The 16,039-nt window shown below is 37.1% G+C and overlaps 1 protein-coding gene across 7 annotated transcripts in view; it reads left to right on the plus strand.

The window, feature by feature from the left end:
• The first annotated feature begins 1,041 nt into the window (after window positions 1-1,041).
• Window positions 1,042-16,039, plus strand: part of LOC106090955 (LHFPL tetraspan subfamily member 3 protein) — a 60,235-nt gene continuing 45,237 nt past the window's right edge. Inside the window, exons 1-3 of one of the 7 annotated variants that reach the window (XM_059360765.1) lie at window positions 1,069-1,254; window positions 2,416-2,633; window positions 2,738-3,174. The gene's annotated coding sequence lies outside the window, so the exon portion shown is untranslated. Of the gene's footprint in view, window positions 1,255-1,323; window positions 2,143-2,415; window positions 3,175-16,039 lie in introns of those variants that run through there. The other 6 variants (XM_059360763.1, XM_059360767.1, XM_059360766.1 and 3 more) reach the window with 6 other exon arrangements.

Consider the following 16,039-nt stretch of genomic DNA (forward strand, 5'->3'; position numbering starts at 1 on the left):
AAAAAAATCGGTCCAGATTTAGATATAGCTCCCATATATATCTTTCATCCGATGTGCACTTTTAAAGTTGCAGCTTTGTGCAAAATTTCATAGAAATCGGTTCAAATTTAGATATAGCTCTCATATATAACTTTCATCCGATATGTCCTTTAAAAGCTGTAGTAGCCACAATTTTGGTCCCATCCTTACAAAATTTTGCAGGAGATGTTTAATTTGACGTCGCATTACATGCAAAAAATGTCATTAAAACCGAACCAGATTTAGGTAAAGTTGCCATAAATATCTTTTAGTCGTTTCGACTTTTAAGGCTGTAGAAGCTAAAATTTTGGTCCCATTTCTGCAAAATCAATATCGAATCAGATTTAGATAAAACTCCCATATATATCTTTTATGCGTTTCGACTTTTAAGGCTGTAGAAGTCACAATTTTCGTACCATCGTAAGAAAATCGTAGAAGGTTCTATTCAATATTTCAATAGGTATGCAAAATTAAAGTCTGGCTAAATTTGGATTTGAGTCCCATATTGTCCCGATCGGTCCACTTTTATTTTTGGGTAGTACTTTTAGGGTAAGGGGGAGGGTCCGCCCCCTTACGATATCAAAAAATTATATTGTCTATGTTTCCTTCCAGACTAATCTACACAATCTGTGAAAATTTCAAGGTAATCGGTTAAGCCGTTTTTGAGTCTATACGGAACAAACAAACAAACCGACAAACATATAGCTCCCATATAAACCGATCTCCCGATTAGTACACATATGCCCTTTTACTAGTTTCATTTGTGGAAATTTTTAGCAGAATTCATGATGCTGGGTTTCCAATATTTGGTTTGCTCGAACTTAGTATGTTTAACTTGTTACTTCCATCTTCTTTAATTTAATCACCTATGTTGTCGTACCTTATTAAATCAGCCTCGTATACCAAGCTTCATTTACACCTGAAATATTCTCTCTCTTTACTTGACACTCTGTTGCTTGCTCTCCGCTCTCACCAGTTTGAGGCTTAGCAGTATAAAATCAACTTTAGTTTTAAACAAGACTACCTGAGTAACGGTCATATTGTGCGGAGGGTGATCGGAAATGTGATTGTAGTATAACATAAACGTCAAAACGGATATAACAATAATTTTGGTATATTCATCTAAAGATTGCGGCAAGCAAAAAAGAAGTTTAATCAAAAACCAAAACAACATAGTTATGAATATTAAAACCTGAATTTTTAGTATGAAAAGAATTTTGGCATCGAATATTGTTGGTGTGTTACTGTTTAATAAAAAGGGTTTGGCCATTTTTGATATCTTGGAATGAAGTGAAAATATTTTAAAAAAGGCATTTTAATAAAATGAATTAATCTGTATGGAAAAGTTTTCGCAAAACCAGTCTTGAAATTCTAAAGGTCACTTGGTTATTAACTGTAAACACATAACGTGAGAAATTCGAAACGTTATGATTCCCAAATTATAGCCGCCGTTCGTTTGGACCAAGTGGAAGAGATTTTAGTATGAGAGTTTCTCTGGTTGTGGTTGTTTTTGTTTTTTTTTTTGTCATAGTGTGTATGTGCTAAAATAGAAATTTATGTATAGAAAATTTTTGTGAAATACACCTAAAAATAAATAGTCAACCAAGAAGTTAAAACCAGTCTTATTATCTTGGACAAGAAAAGAAGAGAGCAAAAACCCATAGAGCCATACCTGACGAGCTATGATTAAGGGGGAGAGACTGTGTCTAGTAACATCATCGGCTACAGAAAAAAAAACTCACATAGCTCTCAGTACTGCTATAAAGAGAGGAGTCTGCAGAAGCTGTAGTAGCAACAATAACAACAACAGCATAAGTACAACGCATCTTAACAAAAAAGAAAAAAAAAACAACAACAAACCCACCAACCTTCGCAAAATCTTACTTACATCTTAACCAGTTGGCTGCGGCGGAGGTCTTTGCGTTGTACAACCAGCCAGTAGTCAGTCGGTCGGTTGGTCTCACTTTAAGTTTTGCACGAAGTTTGGTAGTAAAACTACGGTCACCATCACCACAAGCATCAGCAGGCAATGAAAAAACCTAGACTCCACAACGAGATCGCAGTTTGTGTTGCTGGTCCATTACTTTAGTTACCCGCATTTCGCACACTGCAAAAGAGCGTGGAGTATGTGAGAAGGTGTTTGTTGGGTACATGTTTGTGCATGTTTGCTTGCATTTATGTAGCATGAGATTTGCTAAAATCGTGATCTAATAAACATAAATAAGAGACTTTGTAACTGGAATGGCCAATGAGTTAAGACTATTGCAAGTTTTTTGTGTTTCAATGATTTCACCCATTGAATGTCAAAACGTATGAGTCAATAGTTTTGACTAAATTGTTGCACTTCTGGTTCCATAGCATTCTCGTTCCATAGCATTTCATCTTGCATTTTTGCAGCCACGAACTCCCCCAACTCAATGAAAAACTTGTATCTCACGGATGTCATAAAAAATACAACAAAATTTATTTATGTGCCATTCGCCAAGAGAAAACAAGCAAAAAATCTCGTTTGTAAAAAAACCTCCAAAAAAAAGGAATTCATTATAACAACGACGTTGTGTAGAAGTATCGCTTAACGCATCAAGCCAAGGAAGTAATAAAAAAAGCTAAGAAAAGTAAATGTCCAAATATAAACAACATTAAGCGAGAGAAAAAGAAAGTTTTGCTAAACAGAAACATCATCGCTTTGATTTTTTTTCCATTTTTAAAAAATAAAAAGATTCATAATTTCCAAAACACGCAGAAAATAAACAAAGCAGACTTTGTAACGACCTCAAATATCATAACAACGGCGATCGGGCAATCGTCCATATCCATTCACACACAAACAACAACGGCGGCTTCAACGAATAATAATAAAACAGCAACAACATAACATTAAGACTTGTTTACGTTTTTTTGTTGTTGGTTGCTTCTCACCACACCACAAAACATTCATATTCGGAATATTCTTGGTGTTTGCGTCTTCGTCTTTCTTCTCTTTTCAACCGGATAACTTTCGGCTGTTTTTATTGTGAAGGGTTTTTGGTCTGCAGTTTTGGTTTTTCATCTGTGCCGGTTTGCCGTTTTATTAACTTTGCCTCAAAGGCCAGAGAGTAATAAAGAAAGGAGAGAGAGAGAGAGAGACAGAGAACACTTTAGAGATACTTTTACTAGGTAAGTCAACTGTTAAATTTGTTTTTGTTTATATGCATTTTAAACGGAAGTTCAATAACATATGGTGCAATTGCCAAAATAAAACAGGAAACTATTAGCTGCAGACAAAATAGGGTTCCTAAAGAACCAAAAAATACCCAAAAGTGGTGGTGTCTGAATGTGTACAGAACAACAACAACAAAGTAGGTGAATAATATTCCTCTACATAAATTTGGTGAAAGTTTGAATTGGATTACGAATAACCAGTAGGTACCTTGAGAAAAATAACCAACTTCCTTTATAGTAACGCAAAAATACGAATTTGATACAAAAGTTTGACATCAAGTCACTGCTGCTTATTCTTAAAACCCCCCAACTTGACATCACACACAGTCATGATTGTATGAGTGTGATATGAAAAGGCTTTGGTGGTAGAAAACAAATCTAAAATTCAAATTTGGCGCCAAGGGGTCCCGCCTCCATAAGAACCTCTAAGCGGGCATGTGGGTCGATAGCGGCAATATTTGACTCAATTAGAAGGTGTTTGGGAATAAAATACGATTCTTAAATTCAAATTTAGCGCTAAATGTCTTTAAGTATGGCAAACCTACAAAAGAACCCCTAAACGGGCATGTGGGCCGATCGCGACAATATGGGGCTCAAATAAAAGATCTTTGAAAAGGGTTCAATCATAGAAGAAATTCTTTTCATATAAAACAAACACAATCTGCTGACTGTTAGAAGTTGTTTTTGTTCTTAATTCAGCAGTAGTTCTGCTGCTCAATGTTTGCAAGTCTGTCGTTTGCTATAAATGGCTGCTGTTTTATTAATGACTAGCTGAAACTGGCCCGCTCCGCTGCGCTTTCTTCAACTCTCTAATATCTTTTTTAGGTGGGGACTCTTCGCCCTGAATGCTGATATCGAATTCGTGCCTTTGTAGCCTATGACGCTGAACGCGTTTGAATCCTTGCGAGAACATCTGACAAAGCTGTGTTTATCCCCTCTTAATGTTAGCGACATTTGTGAGGTATTGGGTTGCCCAAAAAGTAATTGCGGATTTTTTAAAAGAAAGTAAATGCATTTTTAAAAAAGCTTAGAATGAACTTTAATCAAATATACTTTTTTTCTAAAGCAAGCTAAAAGTAAAATTTGATAACTGACGGAAGAATGAATGCCATTACAGAGTCACAAGCTGTGAAAAAATTTGTCAACGCCGACTATATGAAAAATCCGCAATTACTTTTTGGGCAACCCAATAGAATGTCATGCATGGTCATTTAAAAAAATTTCCCCAAAGAGGTGTCGCACTGTGGGACGCCGTTCGGACTCGGCTATAAAAAAAGGTCCCTTATCATTGAGTTTAAACTTGAATCGGAAAACACTCAATGATGTGTGAGAATTTGCCCCTTTTCGGTTCCTGGTGGTAATGTTCTTCCTTAGGTTAATGTTATGGATAACAAATTTGTGCTGCACTTCCAAATCTCTATAATTTGAGCCCCATATTGCCATGGCTGGTAAATATGAACCTTGGGGGGTGTTTTGGAGCTGGGGCGGCCAAATATTAAATTCGTTCTTTATTCCCAACGGAAATGAAGTTCAGTTTAGGGGGTGATTTAGGGCGTACCCCAAAACACTTGGCTCCAAAATAGGATATCAAATTCGTTTTCAACTCTCAAATGAAAGGTATTTGAACTGAACTTCATTTCTGTTGGAAATAAAGAACGAATTTGATATTTGGACGCCCCAGCCCCAAAACAACCATTTGAAGTATCTTTAGGAGAAAAAGCGCCACCTAGACTCGAACACAAAATGTCATATTCGTAATCTACTTCCAAATACAATACCTTTAATTTGAGTCCGGTATAGCCATGGTCGGCTAATATGCCCATTTGGGGGTGTTTGGGGTGGGCGACCTCGCATTACTTGAACCTAATGTTTTATGCCATATTTCTAATTCTATTCCTAATACTTTTCTTTTAAGTCCCACATTGACACAAAACTTCGAATATATCTGTTTAGGGAAGTTATGGGGTTGGGGGTGGCTTCTGGGTACTTGAACCCAAATTCTAATACCATATTTTTTTCTGGTCTCTAATACCTTTTATTTGATACCCTAATTGTGCCCACTTTCGGATATGGGTGACGTTTTTGGGGTAAGGGCGAGGATCCACCTCCACCCGATATCTAAAAATTATATGGGCTGTGTTTCCTTCCAGACAAACGTACACAATCTATGAAAATTTGAAGAAAATCGGTTCAGCCATGTATCATATAGCCATAATGGGTCTAAGGGCGTTTTTGAGGTGTGGCGTGATCTTCGATAATTATATACTTCGAACTGATTTTGTATGCCCGATTCGAAATCTTCTCCTGAATACCTTTCATTTGAGCCCCATATTGAAATGAACGTCCAATATGTCTGTTTGGGGGAGTTTTGGGAAAATTTCGAGAAAATCGGTTTTGCCGTTTTTCAGTCTATACGGAACAAACAAACCGAGTCCCATATATCCGTGATTGGCTAATGTGCCCATTTTGGGCGTTTTTGTGGGGTTGGGGTGACCCCCTATACTTCGGCATGAATTTGTATGCCAGATTTTATATCTACTCCCGCATACTTTTCATTTGATACCCATATTGTCCTTATCGGTCCACTTTTGATTTTTGGTGGTGTTTATGGGGTAACGATGGACGGTCCGCCCCTTTCATTTGAGTCCCATATTGTCATGATCGACATATAAACGTATTTTAAGGGGTTTTGGGGCTGGGGCGGCCCCCCAGGTACTTCGACTCAACTTTCATTATGAAATTCGTTCTCTACTCTTGAATACCTTTCATTTGACTCCCATATAGTCCCGATCGGGCCACTTTTATTTTTGGGTAGTACTTTTGGGGTAAGGGGGAGCGTCCGCCCCCTTCCGATATCAAAAAATTATATAGCCTATGTTTCCTTCCAGACCAACCTACAAATGTATGAAAATGTCAAGGTAATCGGTTCAGCCTTTTTTGCGTCTTTATGGAACAAACCGACAAACAAACAAACACAAATTGAATTTTATATGTATGATGGGGTTGTCAGAGGGATAGTAAAATAAAATAAAACAAGTAAAAGCGGACGAGCCGAATCTTATATACCCTTCACCATGGATCGTATTTGTCAAGTTTTTTTAATAACTTTTTCAAATAGAAAAACACCAGTCATAGAAAAACACCACCACCAAAATTTCAGGCAAATCGAGTAATAATTGCGCCCTCCAGAGGCCTAAAAAGTTAAACTGGGAAGTCTGTTTATATAGCAGCTATATCAGGCTATATACCGATTTAGATTATGCTTCGAACAGTTGTCGGAAGTCATACCAAAATATATCATATCAGTCATACCAAAATATATCATATATCAGGTTATGGACTTATTCCATTCCTCAGAGTTATGTGCAAAAATTTCAGCCAAATCAGATGAGAATTGCGCCTTCTAGAAGCCCATGAAGTTTAATCGGGAGATCGGTTTATATGGTGGCTTTATCAGGATATGGACTGATTTAGACCATACTTGACAAAGTTGTTGGAAATCAAAATAAAATACTTTATGCCACATCGGATAAAAATTGCGCCCTCTAGAAGCTCAAGAAGTCAAGACCCAAGACCGGTTTATATGGCAGCTAATTCAGTTTATCAACCGATTTCAACCATACTTAGCAAAGTTGTTGAAAGTCATAACGAAACACATCATGCAAAATTTCAGCCAAATCCAATAGGAGTTACGCCCTCTAGAGGCTTAAGAAGTCTAATCGGGAGATCGGTTTATATGGCGGCTATATCAGGTTATGGACTGATTCAGACTATACTTGGCACAGTTATTATGCCGGAACACTTCATACAAAATTTCAGCCCAATTCGATAAGAATTGCTTCCTCTAGAAGCTCAAGAAGTCAAGACCCAATGTCGGTTTATATGGCAGCTATAGCAAAACCTAAACCAATTTGGCCCATTTACAATTCCAACCGACCTTCACTAATAAAAAATATTTGTGCATAACTGCTAGCGCCTAGCTTTACTCTTTCGAAAGCTAGCGTGCTTTCGACAGTCGAACGGACATGGCTAGATCGACTTAAAATGTCATGACGATCAAGAATATATATACTTTTGGGGTCTTAGATGCATATTGCGAGGTGTTACAAACGGAATGACGAAACTAGTATACCCCCACCCAATGGTGGAGGGTGCATGAAAATGAAATAGATTTTTAAGTAGATTCTAAGAAAATGAGAAGAAATTGCCTAATCGCAGCCAAAAACCAGGAAACATAAATAATAAAGGGTGATTTTTTAGCTATTATCTTTTTCAACACTGGTCTTTGCAGCTCATGCAGGTTTCGTGTTTTGTTTCACTGTCAAACATCTTCAGTTTGGTCTATAATTTAACCATGAATGGTCTTACCAACGAACAACGCAACGAACAAGTTATTGGTTTTTATTATCAAAATGCGTGCTCTGTCAAATAAGTTTCTCGCGCGCTTTGCATTCCACCGACGAAGCTCATTTTTGGCTCAGTGGATACGCAAATAAGCAGAATTGTTGATTTTGGAGTGAAGATCAGCCAGAAGCATTGCAAGAGCTACCAATGTATCCAGAAACATTCATCATTGGACCGTACTTCTTTAAAGATGATGTGAATTGTAACGTAACTGTAAATGGTGGGCTCTGTCGTGCGATGGCAAGAGCTTGACTTGCATGACATGTGGTTTCAACAAGACGGTGCCACATGCCACACGAAACGCGTAACAATGGACTTGTTGAGAGGCGAGTGCGGTGAACATTTGATTCAAATTTCGGGACCGGTCATTTGGCCAATTGGCCGTGCGATTTAACGCCTTTGGACTATTTATATCCTATACCACCTCTGTGGTACAGGTTACGCTTAGAAGGAGAAGGGCCATTGATAAGTATACCGATCGGCTTAGCATCACTTCCTGATTCGATTTAGCTATGTCCGTCTGTCCGTCTGTCCGTCCATGTATTCTTGTGATCAAGTTATAGGTCGCATTTATTGTCATGAAATTTTTGAACAAAATCGGTTCAGATTAAGATATAGCTCCCATATATATCCTTCATCCGATATATATATCTTTTCCATATATATCTTTCATCCGATTGTGGCTGTAGAAGCCACAATTTTGGTCCGATCTTTACAAAATTAGACAAGAGATGTTTTATTTGATGTCCTCATATGCGTTCAAAATTTAATAAAAATCGGTTCTTATTTATATATAGCCCCCGTATATATCTTTTAACCGATATGGAGTTTTAAGGCTGTAACAGCCACGATCTTTACAAAATTTGGCATGAGGCATTTTATTCAACGTCCCCCTATGTGCGCAAAATTTCGTCAAAATTAGTCCAGATTTAGATATAGCTCCCATTTTATAACTTTCATCCGATATGGAATTTTATGGCTATAGCAGTCACAATTTTGGTCCGATCTTTACAAAACTTTGCATTAAGTGTTTTCTTTAAAGTCTCAATACGACTGCAAAACTTCATAAAAATCGGTTCAAATTTAGATATTGGACCTATATATACCTTTTATGCGATATGCAGTTTTAAGGCTGTAGAATCCACTATTTTAGTACGATCTTAACTAGATGCAGCACGAGGTGTTTAATTTGACGTCTTAATACGAGTGCAAAATTTCATAAAATTCGGGTTTGATTTAGATATAGGTCTCCGATATATATTTCATCCGAAATAGACTTAAACCTGTAGAAACCACAATTTTCGTCCGATTTTGCATGAGACGTTTAATTTGACGTTCCAATACGCGCTGAAAATTTCATTAAAATCGGTCCAGATTTAGATATAGCTCCAAACATATATCTCATCCTATATGAACTTTTAACGCACTAAAAACCACAGTATTGGTCACATCTCTATAATCTAGGGCGTGAGATGTTCTATTTGACGTCCCAGTATGTGTCATCAAAATTGGCTTAGGTTTTAATATAACTCCCATATAATCTTTTATCCGATATGGCCTTTTGAGGATGTAGAAATCCAAATTTGTTGTCCTTTCGTAGGAAAATCTTACAAGGTTCTATTTGATATTTCAATAGGTATCCAAATTAAAGTCTGACTAGATAAGTTCTACATATAAAAAGTACTACGTACACCAGGTGGTGTAGGGTACTATATAGTCGGCTCTGCCCGACTTTTGCCTTTCCTTACTGTTTTTTTTTGGCTTTAAAAATGTTAAAGCTCATGTCTATACAGAGAAGTCCGCTTGAATTGACGCATTAGAAGACAACATTGAAGCATATATTCGTGAGATACCGGGACAGAGTATGCCAAAATTGGACTAAGCCGATGGACCATTTGAAGTGCAGTCACGATCAACATTTGCATGAAGTAATCTTCAAACATTAAATTATATGAACCGTACTATCGATTCATATAAAGATTTCATGAATTTTTCTAGCTCTTAAAAAAACTACGTTGTAACAATGTATTTAAGCGCGGGAAGGGAAACATTTTCTTAGCGGAAATAAAAGTACCACCCTTTCTTTGTTTGGGCCATTTGGAAAGTAGTTTAATTCACACGCTTAACATATTTTTTATGAGAGCTTTTCGCAAATAAATAGAGGCTAAATGTTTTCTTGGTGCTGTGGGGATTGTTGTTTTCGCAGACTTTAAAAACACTTTAAATGGCTGGAAATGAATGGAAACCTCAATAGAATTGAAGTGAATGCAAGTTTCAGTAGAAACAATGAATTGCCATTGTTGCGATCTGTACATTTGAAAAAAAAAAAGAATTTAACATAAGAGTATTAGAAAACAAGTAAAAAGGCGTTAAATTCGGCCGGGTCGAACTTTGGATACCCATCACCTCGGATATATACGTAAACCACCTTTCATCAAAATCCGGTGAAAAATTCATACCTTATGCCCCATAGCAGCTTTATCGAAATATATTCCGATTTGGACCAAATACTAATAAGTATAAGTCATTGTTCAATTGTATATAACAAAATATTGATCTTTTATAGTAGCTATACGGACGGATGTCGAAAAGCCTAAAATAAGTCATTGTGTCAAATTTCAGTGAAATCGAATTATAAATGCGCCTTTTATGAGGCCAATACTTTAAATCGAGATATCGGTCTATATGGCAGCTATATCCAAATCTGGACCGATCTGAGCCAAATTGAAGAAGAATGTCGAAGGGCCCAACACAACTCAATGTCCCAAATTTCGCCACCATAGGACAGTAAATGCGTCTTTTATAGGTCCAAAGCCTTAAATCGAGAGATTGGTCTATACGGCAGCTATATCAAAATCTGGACCGATCTGGGCCGAATTGAAGAAGAATATTTAGGGGCCTAACAAGACACACCTTCCCAAATTTCGGCGACATCGGACAATAAATGCGCCTTTTATGGGTTCAAAACCTTAAATCGAGAGATCGGTCTATATGGCAGCTATAACCAAATCTGGACCGATCTGAGCCAAATTGAAGAAGAATGTCGAAGGGCCCAACATAACTCAATGTCCCAAATTTCGCCATCATCGGACAGTAAATGCGCATTTTATAGGTCCAAAGCCTTAAATCGAGAGATCGGTCTATACTGCAGCTATATCCAAATCTGGACCGATCTGGGCCAAATTGAAGGAAGATATCGAAGGGCCTATCGCAACCCTATCGCAACATTTCAGCAAATTCGGATAATAAATGTGGCTTATATGGGTCTAAGACCCCAAATCGGTATATCTGGGGACTATATCAAGATATAGTCCGAAATCCGATACCCATCTTCGAACTTAACCTGCTTATGAACAAAAAAAGAATCTGTGCAAAGTTTCAACTCAATATATCTATTTTTAAAGACAGTGGCGTGATTTCAACAGACAAACGGACCGACATGGCTAGACCATCTTAGATTTTTCGTTGATCAAGAATGCATATACTTTATAGGGTCGGAAATGAATAATTCGACGTGTTGCAAACGGAATGACAAAATTAATATATCCCCATCCTTCGGTGGTGCGTATAAAAAAGGATTATTATACCCTCCACCATAGGATGGGGGTATGCTAATTTCGTCATTCTGGTTGGTTGGGTTGGGATTGTAAATGGGCCATATAGGTCCATGTTTTGATATAGGTCCCATATAAACCGATCTGGGGTCTTGACTTCTTCAGCCTCTAGAAGGCGCAGTTCTTATCTGATTGGAATGAAATTTTGCACGACTTGTATTGTTATGATATCCAACATCTGTGTCAAGAATGGTCCATAACCTGATATAGCTGCCATATAAACCGATCTTGGGTCTTGACTTCTTGAGCCTCTAGAGGGTGCAATTCTTATCCGACTGGAATGAAATTTTGCACGAAGTATTTTGTTAAGATATCTAAACACTGTGCCAAGTATGGTTCAAATCGGTCCATAACTTGATATAGTTGCCATATAAACCGATCTGCGATCTTGACCTCTTGAGCCTCTAGAGGTCGCAATTATTATTCGGTTTGCCTGAAATTTTGTACGACGGACCCTCTTATGACCATCAACATACGTGTTTATTATGGTCTGAATCGGTCTATAGCCTGATACAGCTCCCGTATAAATCGATCTCTCTATTTTAATTCTTGTTTTGTAATTTTTAGAAGAATCCATGGTGGTGGGTTCCCAAGATTGGGCCCGGCCGAACTTAGCACGCGTTTATTTTAAAATTCAAATGTTTTTTGAGGTTAGTGAACATACATTGCGATTGGTGCTTCAAAAACCATAGTAAGTGCAGTGTATCTTTTCCTAGTTGTCCGTTACTGAAGTACAATTTCTTTTCCTGCATGTTGTAGGGCACATTATTCGACGTCACTCTCTAAGTAGCATTACAAAAACTCAACGAAGTGTAAAGTTTATGTAATTATACAAAATTAAAATCCAAACTTTATGGCCACAATGATAAGACACATACCATTTTATTGTAGTAAGGTTTACCTGCAGCTAGCCCTCGTTTTTCATTTGGAACAGTTGCCGCAACTGTATTCGTTGTCTTGACTCGTTTCAAAATTAATACGAAATTAACAAATAAACTTATCATGAAGTTGTACAAACATTGACAACTGAAACTCTTTAAAACACAATGGGGATGAGAAATGACATGATAATTTCCACGAAAGAAATTTTCTCTTCAAAAGTTTGTTGACTCAGTGTGAAGATTTTGGTAAATTTTAATATGAATTTGGCTGAAAATGCAACTCATTGTTATCTTGGCCAAGCACTCACAAAAGTGATCTTCAAGGGAAATTAGTTTTTATGGCTTGAGAATTCATAGAAAAACAAGTTGATCCCAGATTTTTAAAACAGATCCAAAGATATAGATTAGCAGATAAACGTTCATAGAATAACAATTCAAAACATTGATCAAAGAGGTACTGGAATAAAGGGTTTATATAGAATACTTCTACTTGGGTCATTGCAAGAATAGCAAAGCTGAATTCAAAAAGTTTCAACTCATGGAAAAAAATTTACTAATAAAAGCAAATACTGTCTGCTGGGTGAAAGTAGTCAATATCCAAGATTCGTTAATATGGTTATGAACCCATTTGAACCGTACTTGGCACAGTTGTTAGAAATTAAAACCAAACACCTCATGCAGAATTGCAGCCAAATCGGATAATAATTGCGCCCTCTAGCGGCTCAAGAAGACAAGATCCGAGATCGGTTTATATGACAGCTATACCAAAACACGGACCGATTTGGCCTATTTACAATCCCAACCGACCTGCACTAATAAGAGGTATTTAGGCGAAATTTCAAGCACCTAGCTTGACTTCTTCTTTCGACAGACAGGCAGACGGACGGACGGATGGACGGACATGGCTAAATCGACTAAGAATTTCAAGACTATCAAGAATGTCTATACTTTATTGGGTCTCAGATCAATACTTCGTTGTCTTACAAATGGAATGAAGTTTGTATTCTATGGCAGAGGGTATAACAAAATAAAATAAAATATAATAAAATAAAATAAAATAAAATAAAATAAAATAAAATAAAATAAAATAAAATAAAATAAAATAAAATAAAATAAAATAAAATAAAATAAAATAAAATAAAATAAAATAAAATAAAATAAAATAAAATAAAATATAATAAAATAAAATTAAAATAAAGAAAAAAATAAATAATATAAAATAAAGAAAATAAATAAAAATAAACATAATAAATAAAATTAAAAAAAATATAAATAAGCAAAAAAAATAATTAAAGTAAAATAAAATAAAATAAAATAAAATAAAATAAAATAAAATAAAATAAAATAAAATAAAATAAAACAACCAGAAGCGTGCTAATTCGGCCGAGCGGAATCTTGGGAACCCGCCACCATTGATGCTGTCAAAAATTTATACAAAATAAATTTAGTCCCGATGACTAAATTTTCTATTCTTTATTCTACATATAAAACTTCTGTCAAACCAGCAAAAATTGAAGCTTCTAGGAACCGAACAAGGATGATGGGGTCTCAAACGAATATTTTGAAGTGTTACAAACGGAATACCTAGATTCTTATACCCCCATTTTATGGTGGTGGGTATAAACATGGGCTATATCGGACCATATCTTGATAAAGCCCCCATATACCCCTGTCTGCCGATTTAAGGTCATAGGCTCATGAAAGCTACATTTATTATCGGATTTCGCTGAAATTTGGGACAGATCGGTTCAGATTTAGATATAGCTGCCGTATAGACCGATCTCTCGATTTAGGGTCTTGGGGCCATATAAGGCGCATTTATTGGCCGATTTTGCTGAAATTGGAGACAGTAAGTTATATTACGCCTCTTTGTTTAATTTGACCCAGAATGGTTCGGATTTTGATATAGCTGTCATAAAGACCGGTTTCTCGATTTGGGGTCTAGGGCCCATAATACGCGCATTTAATGTCCGATTTCGCTGAAGTTTGGGACAGCAAGTAATGTTAGGCCTCTGGACATCCTAGTTCAATACGCCGCAGATGGGTCCAGATTTGGATATAGCTGCCATATATACCGATCTCCCGATTTAAAGTTTAAGGCCCCTAATAGGCGCATTTATTTTCCGATTTTGCTGAAATTTGGGACAGCAATTTATGTTAGGCCTCTGGATATCCTTGTATAATACGACCCAGATCCGTCCAGATTTGGATATAGATGCCAAATATACCAAGTGCCCGATATAAGGTTTTAGGCCCATAAAATAAAAGGCGCATTCATTGTCCGATTTTGCTGAAATTAGACACAATGGGTTGTGTCATCTTTCAACCGATGAATGTGGTGGAATAAGTTCTGTTAGACCCTTATATAGCCTTCTTGAAAATGCTGGAGATCTGACTATATTTAGATATAGCTTGTATGGGATCATAAATGACGAATTTTTCACCGTATTATGATGAATGGTTTTTAATATATATATCCGAAGTGGTGGGTATCCAAAGTCCGGCCCGGTCTTATATCTTGTTGGAGGTAACCTTTTAGTATATAGAGCGCACAAAAAGGCGATTTCTGGCTAAGTTGTATATCCACAATGTCATTGTGCGGATTAATATCCACTCCCTATTTTCAACCTAACCTTAATGTGGTTTGGAAGGAAACATGGGCTATAAAATTTTTTGGTATCGGGAGGGGGGGCGGACCCTACCCCTTAACCCAAAAGTACTACCCAAAAATAAGAGTGGACCGATCGGGACAATATGGGATTCAAATGAAAGGTATTCAAGAGTAGAGTACGAACTTCATAATAAAAGTTGGATCCAAGTAACTGGGGGGCCGCCCCAGCCCCAAAACCCCTTAAAATAGGTTTATTTGACGATCATGACAATATGGGACTCAAATGAAAGGTATTCGGGAGTAGATTACGAATATGGTCAGGAATTAGGAAAAGCCTTTATAATTTATTGTTAACAGAAGGGGGCGGACCCTCCCCCCCCCCCCCCCCGTTACCCCAAAAACACCACCCAAATTCAAAAGTAGACAGATAAGGACAAAAGAAAAGTATGCGGGAGTAGATATAAAATCTGGCACACAAATTCATGTCAAAGTATAGGGGGTCACCCCATCCCTACAAAAACGCGCAAAATGGGCACCTTAGCCAATCACGGATATATGGGACACGGTTTGTTTGTTCCGTATAGACTGAAAAACGGCAGAACCGATTTTCTCGAAATTTTCGCATATTGTGAAGGTTGGTCTGGAAGGAAACATAGGCTATATAATTTTTCGGTATCGCAAGGGGGACGGACCCTCCCCCCTTACGCCAAAACACAACCCAAAATTGAAAGTGGACCGAATGAGACAATATAGGTATCAAATGAAAGGTATTGGAGAGTAGAAAACGAATATGGTATTAAAATTTGACCCTAAGTACCCATCAGGCCACCCCAACCCCAAACAGACATATTGGAAGTTCATTTCAATATGGGGCTCAAATTAACGGTATTCGGTAGTAGATTTCGAATCTGGCATACTTGGCTATATGATACTTGGCTGAACCGATTTTCTTAACATTTTCGTAGATTGTGAACGTTTGTCTGGAAGGAAAAATAGGCTATATAATATTTAGATATCTGGTGGAGGCGGACCCTCCCCTTTATCCCAAAAAAACGCCACCCATATCCGAAAGTGGTCCACTCCCTACTTTCAACCTAACCTTAATGTGTGCAACCCTTCTCACTTCACCTTTTAACAACAACCATTGGAGTCAGATTCCAAAAATATGCGGAACCACAAGTCACCTTGTTAATCTCATTGTCATAGGATTTATCACTGGCATTATCGATTACGATAATTAAAAATGTTCGTAGCAAGAAGAAGAAAAAGAAGTAGATAGTATAAAAATTGGAAGAAGTAGGCAAACGCAT

This window comes from Stomoxys calcitrans, chromosome 1 (genome assembly GCF_963082655.1).
Source record: "Stomoxys calcitrans chromosome 1, idStoCalc2.1, whole genome shotgun sequence".
Taxonomy (NCBI): domain Eukaryota; kingdom Metazoa; phylum Arthropoda; class Insecta; order Diptera; family Muscidae; genus Stomoxys; species Stomoxys calcitrans.